At 46.0% G+C, this 6,000-nt stretch overlaps 1 long non-coding RNA gene across 1 annotated transcript in view; it reads right to left on the minus strand.

Moving 5' to 3' along the window:
- LOC115089495 overlaps window positions 1–4,702 on the minus strand; it is a 40,745-nt gene extending 36,043 nt beyond the window's left edge. The window contains exon 1 of the long non-coding RNA XR_003856115.1: window positions 4,568–4,702. This is a non-coding gene — a long non-coding RNA (uncharacterized LOC115089495). The remainder of the gene's footprint in view (window positions 1–4,567) is intronic.
- Between the last annotated feature and the right edge of the window lie 1,298 nt (window positions 4,703–6,000).

Genomic DNA, 6,000 nt, shown 5'->3' on the forward strand with positions numbered 1-6,000 from the left:
CCCACTTCTCTTCTTTGCATGGTCATTGCAGCCTCCTCTTGGACTGGGCAAAGAGACACAGCTCTCTCCTGACTGTTGGAGTCATTTTTTGTTACTTTTGCTGAGAATGTATTTAGAGGGTAGGCTGTATGGATTCAGAGTTTTCACCTAGACATAGATAGTTTGAAGGCCACAGGCCAACCACTGAGTGAACTCCTATTTACTGTTTTGCACTGTGAAATGTTTAGAGATGTGAATCGGAACCGGAATCGGTTTTGTGGACCATAGGGAAATTCTGTTTCCCACAGTCCGAATGTTTTTTTTTTTTTATCGGCCAATAAACAAAAAACCCACCCCGATCCTTTAAATCTAATTCTTTAGAATCCCCCACCCTCCCGACCCCCCAAAACTTTCTTAAAGTACCTGGTGGTCAAGCAGGAGTCCCGGGAGCGATCTCCCGCTTGGGTCGTCAGCTGCCAGTAAACAAAATGGCACCGATGGCCCTTTGCCCTTACCATGTGACAGGGGTTATTGGTGCCATTGGCGGACCCCTGTCACATGGTAGGAGCAATGGAAGGCCGGCACCATCTTTAAAAATGGCACTGGCCATCTATATTTTCAATCGTCAGAAAAATGATTCACATCCCTAGAAATGTTTATGAACAGGCAAGAGTCTGTTTATTTAGTTATTCCAGTAGGTCTATGATGAGAAAGCAAGCAATTGACTTATACTAAAGCCTGAGAGAGAATGAAAGCCACACAACTGCACCTGAAATTGATAAGAACTCAGAGAGAAGGAACATTGCTGCTTTCCCAAGCAGTTTCGTGTAAGGAAATATGACAGCTAGAGAGAGGGAAGAGCGCTCTCTGGACGTGATAGCACAGGCTGATACTTTGGAAACATGTAAACTTTTTATCCCATTACTTCTTCAGTATGATCTGACTTTATTTGTTCTGTCCTATTGCTCAAATAAACTTACTTTCCTAAGTACCTGGAACAGTCGTCTACTGAATCAAAGTTTGTGTGTGGCTCTGTGTAGGGGATAAGCTCCTGGGTTTAAGCCCCCAGGTATAATCCCTGTAATTGTGTGTGTTTATATTAGGTAAGCCCCTCAGGTAGCCCCCAGTGTAGACCTCAGTGAGATTAGCCCCCCATGTCAGAACCCCTGAATAGAATGCCAATGTGCACGGTCTGAACCCGGAACACTGACCCATTGAGCAGGGGATTCTGCCTGCCAAAAGGTCCAGGGCAAAACTGCAAAAATCCTTTCTATTTCTTTCTCTTCCCTCCAGTCCACTTCTGGGAACCTGGCAAGGTGGTGTCTCTCCCTCTATGTGCTAAGCTGTAGGCCTAACTTAGAGAGCACACGGAAAACATTCCTTCTCCCTTGAAATCAAATCTACACTGCCACACTCTCACAATGGCTCACCCCCTCCCCCCCCCTTCCATTGTAGCCTGGAAGATCAGGCCACAATGGAAGGGGGGGGGCCTATGCAGGAATGCTGTCGCCACTTAAGCTGATATACATCCTAACAGGCCGATGCAATACAGTGCACTCAGCGTAGCACACAGCTTGACACGCATTTTGGATGCATTGGAATAACTCCCGATACAACAATGGGATTAGAGCGTCCAAACCAGCGTGTAGCTAATAGCGCTTATCACATGTACATGCCATGTTGATGAGGCTATTAGCTAGTACCCCTGATGCAAAAAAATCACTGTGCATTCAAATCGCACATTTTAACCCACAAAATTTAATGCCAGCTTTGAGACTCAACAAAATAGCCACAAATATTGCTTTTCTGTGGTTGCTCCAACTTAATATCATCACAAAGCTAAGTAGGAGGAACCTCAGAAAGCAGCCTCATGAAAAAAGTCTTGATGGTGGTCAGATTAGAAAAATGGATGCTCAATTTACCAGTGTCCATTTTTCCTAACCCGTGTCTGCTCGTGGGTTAGGAAAACTGACGCTAGTAAATTTCCTAACCCGCAAAGCCACGTCTCCTGGGCGCCCGGTGCTAGTGACGCACATTTTCTCTTTTTTAGTGCTGCACCTCATTAACATATCACATCGGGCGCCCAGAAGAGGTGGATGGGCACGCGTTACGAGCACCTGTTTTCTACGCACTTTTATTGCATTGGCCCCTCCTCAGAGTAGCTAAAAGTGCGTGGGCTTCTACAGCGTGCACAGGCAGGGCCAGCTGTAGGGAAAATGTCGCCCAAGACAACAATTGTTGATGGTCTCCCCCCTTCTCCAACTGATCTACCACCCATGAGCCTTGCTGTGGATTTGGGGAAGGAGGTGCATTCAACTTCTCTCTACAAGTGAGTGATGAGGACAGGGATCCTTTATCCTCCAGCAGCTTCTCCCCTGCCTCTTACTTCCTCCTCCAGCATTCTGTCTCTTAACCTCCCATCCCAAGCATCCACTCCCCTGACATTTAACCACCCCCATCCCCAGTATCTGCCTCCTCACTTTCTCTTCCCCCACCTCAGCATCTCCCTCTTGCCTCCCTCACAGTGTTGCCACCACATCTGTCCATCCCCCATGTTCCCCTTCCCCCAGGCAAACTACCTGTTTACCAGTAGAGCTGCTACCACTGTTGCTATCCATCACTGCCAGCCCTCCCTGTATACTTATCTTGTGCATCGTGAGATTAGCCTACAAACAGGCCAATGCAAAACTGTATGCTGCGGCCAGCGCACGGCTTGACGCATGTTTTGGATGCACATCCATAACCCCCGATGACATTTGGGGATTAGCTCATCCAAAATGGGCGTCCAATTGATCGCTTATCTAATAGCGTTCATCATGTGTAAATTCCATGTAGATGAGGCTATTAGCTAATCCCCATGATTCAAAACATTTCCCGCATGGCCAATGCGGCAAATTTTATGCTAGCCCAGGGCTGACGTAAAGGGCATGCCATGCTCAAGGGCTCACTGGAAAAATAAAAATTCCTGGTTTGTGTGATTCCTCCACTTAGCATCGTCGTGATACTAAGTAGGAGGAACCACTGAAGTACAAAAATGTCTTTAAAAAAAAAAAATTCTGGGCACCCAAGCTACACACAAGGTAGAGGGTCCAGGCCGTGTATCTTGTGCTGGTATCTTGTGCCGGTGGTGGGGGAAAATGGACGCTCGTATTGAGCGTCCATTTTCCCAGCCCGCACTGATAGTCACCTCTCCTGTGCACTCAATTACAAGGAGGCACTAGGGATGCACAAATGTCCCTAGCTACTCCATTTTAGCGCGACCCCTCATTTAAATAATGCATTACATACCCAAGAGAGGTGGCTGGGCATGCATTAGGAGAGGGAGGCTCAATCATGAGCACCCATTTTATGCAAGCCAATATTTCATCGGCCTGAGAAAGCACTATTCTGCAAATTCTGAACATACAGTATTAGCAGTGATGGGGGAGGAGCAGCAGTGACAGCAGCACAAGGTCCTGCTGCTCCTTCCGATTGCCTGGTGAGGATGGCTTTTGGGTCTGCTTGACGTGAGGTGCAGCATGGGCTGTGGCTTAAGGAAGCCTCCTCAGCCACATCTTTGTGCTTCACAGGACACAGGACTGATCCTGGCTGGCAACTCCCCCTCATTGCACTGTGCCTTGGTTAATCACCCTGCTTGCCCTATCCTAAAGCCAGTCCTGTGCACTGCCTTTCAGCCAGGGGGAAACAAGGCATTTCTGGGGGGGGGGGGGGGGGGGGGGGGCAGTTAGAGTAGAAGAGGGAATACAGTGTGCAGACATCCCATTATCCTATTTTCAATCATACATGTCTTTTGCCCCACACCCCTCTGCCACCCTCTGATGCCTGCACAAACAGCACAGTACTTTGCACAAGTATGCTGTAGTTTCTCTTTGAAAATGTGTATAAAGTGCATTGGTATTGAAAGCATTTGCATGGTTCACAGCAATGCAGCTATTAGAAAATTACCCTCTAGGAACACAGTCCAGGCAGCAAAAACACTCTTTAAAAAAAAAAAAAAAAAAAAATTAGCACGCTGTGAATTTGAAAGCTAGAGAATGGGTAGAACAGTATGTTCAAAATCCGGGCACATGAACCGTTCATAGTGAAATCAAGCAGTCTTTGCTGCCTTTGGTGAGTGAGTATAGTGTGCTAGCCATTAACTAACACTTCTCTCCTGGGAATTACTGTAATTCACTGCAACAAACAAACAACTTATATAAAGCACAGGGACAGACCTGCCATTTTAGCAAAACCCAATAAAATTTGCCTTCCTTCATGTGTGCTAGCAAGCGAAAGATAAGGCATGAATGCTTCTGAGACACGCAAATACAACTCAAGGTCAAAGCATTCTGTGAAGTACAAATTACTGTGTAAGTAGCAAGGATACAAAACTTTATTTATGAGAATAAGAAGACATTAATTTCCTTACAACAGTAGATGCCTGCACTGTACCATATACTAATATTCCGTGCATTTCTCATTCTTATTAACATCTATTAGATCGTAAATGTGTTTTACTGAAATCGATAAAATGGCTTTACAAATGAGGGTGACTAAAAGAGCTAGAGAAAATTCAATAAGTGCACCCAAAGGAAACATTTGTACTTACTTATCTCATTAGGCTCCCTTCTCAGTCCAACATAGAAATAAAAATACCTTGGGTACAGATGAGAGGAAATGTTTACCATGATTGTTCTGCTCTGGATCAGGCACAGTCCAAGGGAGTCAAGGTCACTTGTGCTGCATTGGGTCCTTGCTCCCTTCAGACCAAAAAAGAAGAGGCTGCTACATCAGCTGGGCCTGCGCAGCAGATGGAGGCTGCTGTTGCTGTCGACAGGTCAGCGCAGCTGAAGGAGGCTCTTGCTAGTGTTGGCAGGGCCATAAGAGACAGTTACATTGGCAGGCCACATGGCTGAAGGAGGCTGTTGCATCGGTGAGCCATACAGCAAGGAGGCTTTTATATCAGGGCCACATGGTCTAAGAAAGAAGGCTAATGCTGCCTGCACCCTATTTTGGAGAGAGAGAGAGAGAGAGTGTGTGTGTGTGTGTGTGTGTGTGTGTGTGTGTGTGTGTGTGTGTGTGTGTGTGAGAGAGAGATGATGTAATAGAGGACAGTATATGTTCCTGAACAAATAGCATGTAAGAGAACATGTGTGAGAACTTGTGTATGTGTGTGTGAGAGAGAGAGAAAGACAGCATATGTGTTTGAGAGACTCTGTGCAGGAGACCTTCAGGGACATAGTAGCCAAGTCTCAACTCCAGTCCAGAAGCCCTGATGCTGCCTTGGAGGAGAAAAGTCTCCTGGTTGGAGAACATGAACCTTGCTACAAGATCACTTCCTGCAACACCAGGGTGGAACCAAACTGCTGAAGCTAACCTTTAAAAAGGAGAGAGAGCAGCTTTTAAACTAGATGATGGGGGAAAATCTGATAGTCGCTCAGAAGCGCATGGTTTGGAATGAGTATCTTTGAAGGATACTAAAAGAACAGGGAAAGCAGGGCATCCCAGTAGAGAGGTTGTAATAAATGTCAAAGTTGACCAGGTGTTTTAAGTAAAGTGAGAAATATTCCAAATGACCCCTGTCAACTGTTGAGCAGGTTGTTCATGTGGACTCCCCATCTCCCTCAGCCAACTGCGAAGCCCTCCTCTCATCCTTCATGGCCATGGGCTTCAAACAAATTATTAACAAACCCACGCATAAAGCAGGACACACACTAGATCTAATATTTACGAATGATCCGCTCGACCACTGCTCTTCCTACCTGCACCCCCATCCCATGGTCAGATCACTCAATTATAGAAACGGAAATGTTCATAAAGAATAAACCCACCAACAACATCCCCAAATCCACGATCCAATTTAGAAAAACCTGCTCCATGGAAACTCTCAGCAAAACGCTCTCCAAGGAACTAACTAACTTGGACCTCACAAATCCGGACTCCGCTATGAAATCCTGGATAACCATCACCCACGCAGCAGCTGATAAAATATGCCCTTTGACATCCAAAAATATTAATCATGCCTGTAATAAACCAGAATTA

This window comes from Rhinatrema bivittatum, chromosome 4, assembly GCF_901001135.1.
Source record: "Rhinatrema bivittatum chromosome 4, aRhiBiv1.1, whole genome shotgun sequence".
In the NCBI taxonomy this organism is placed as follows: domain Eukaryota; kingdom Metazoa; phylum Chordata; class Amphibia; order Gymnophiona; family Rhinatrematidae; genus Rhinatrema; species Rhinatrema bivittatum.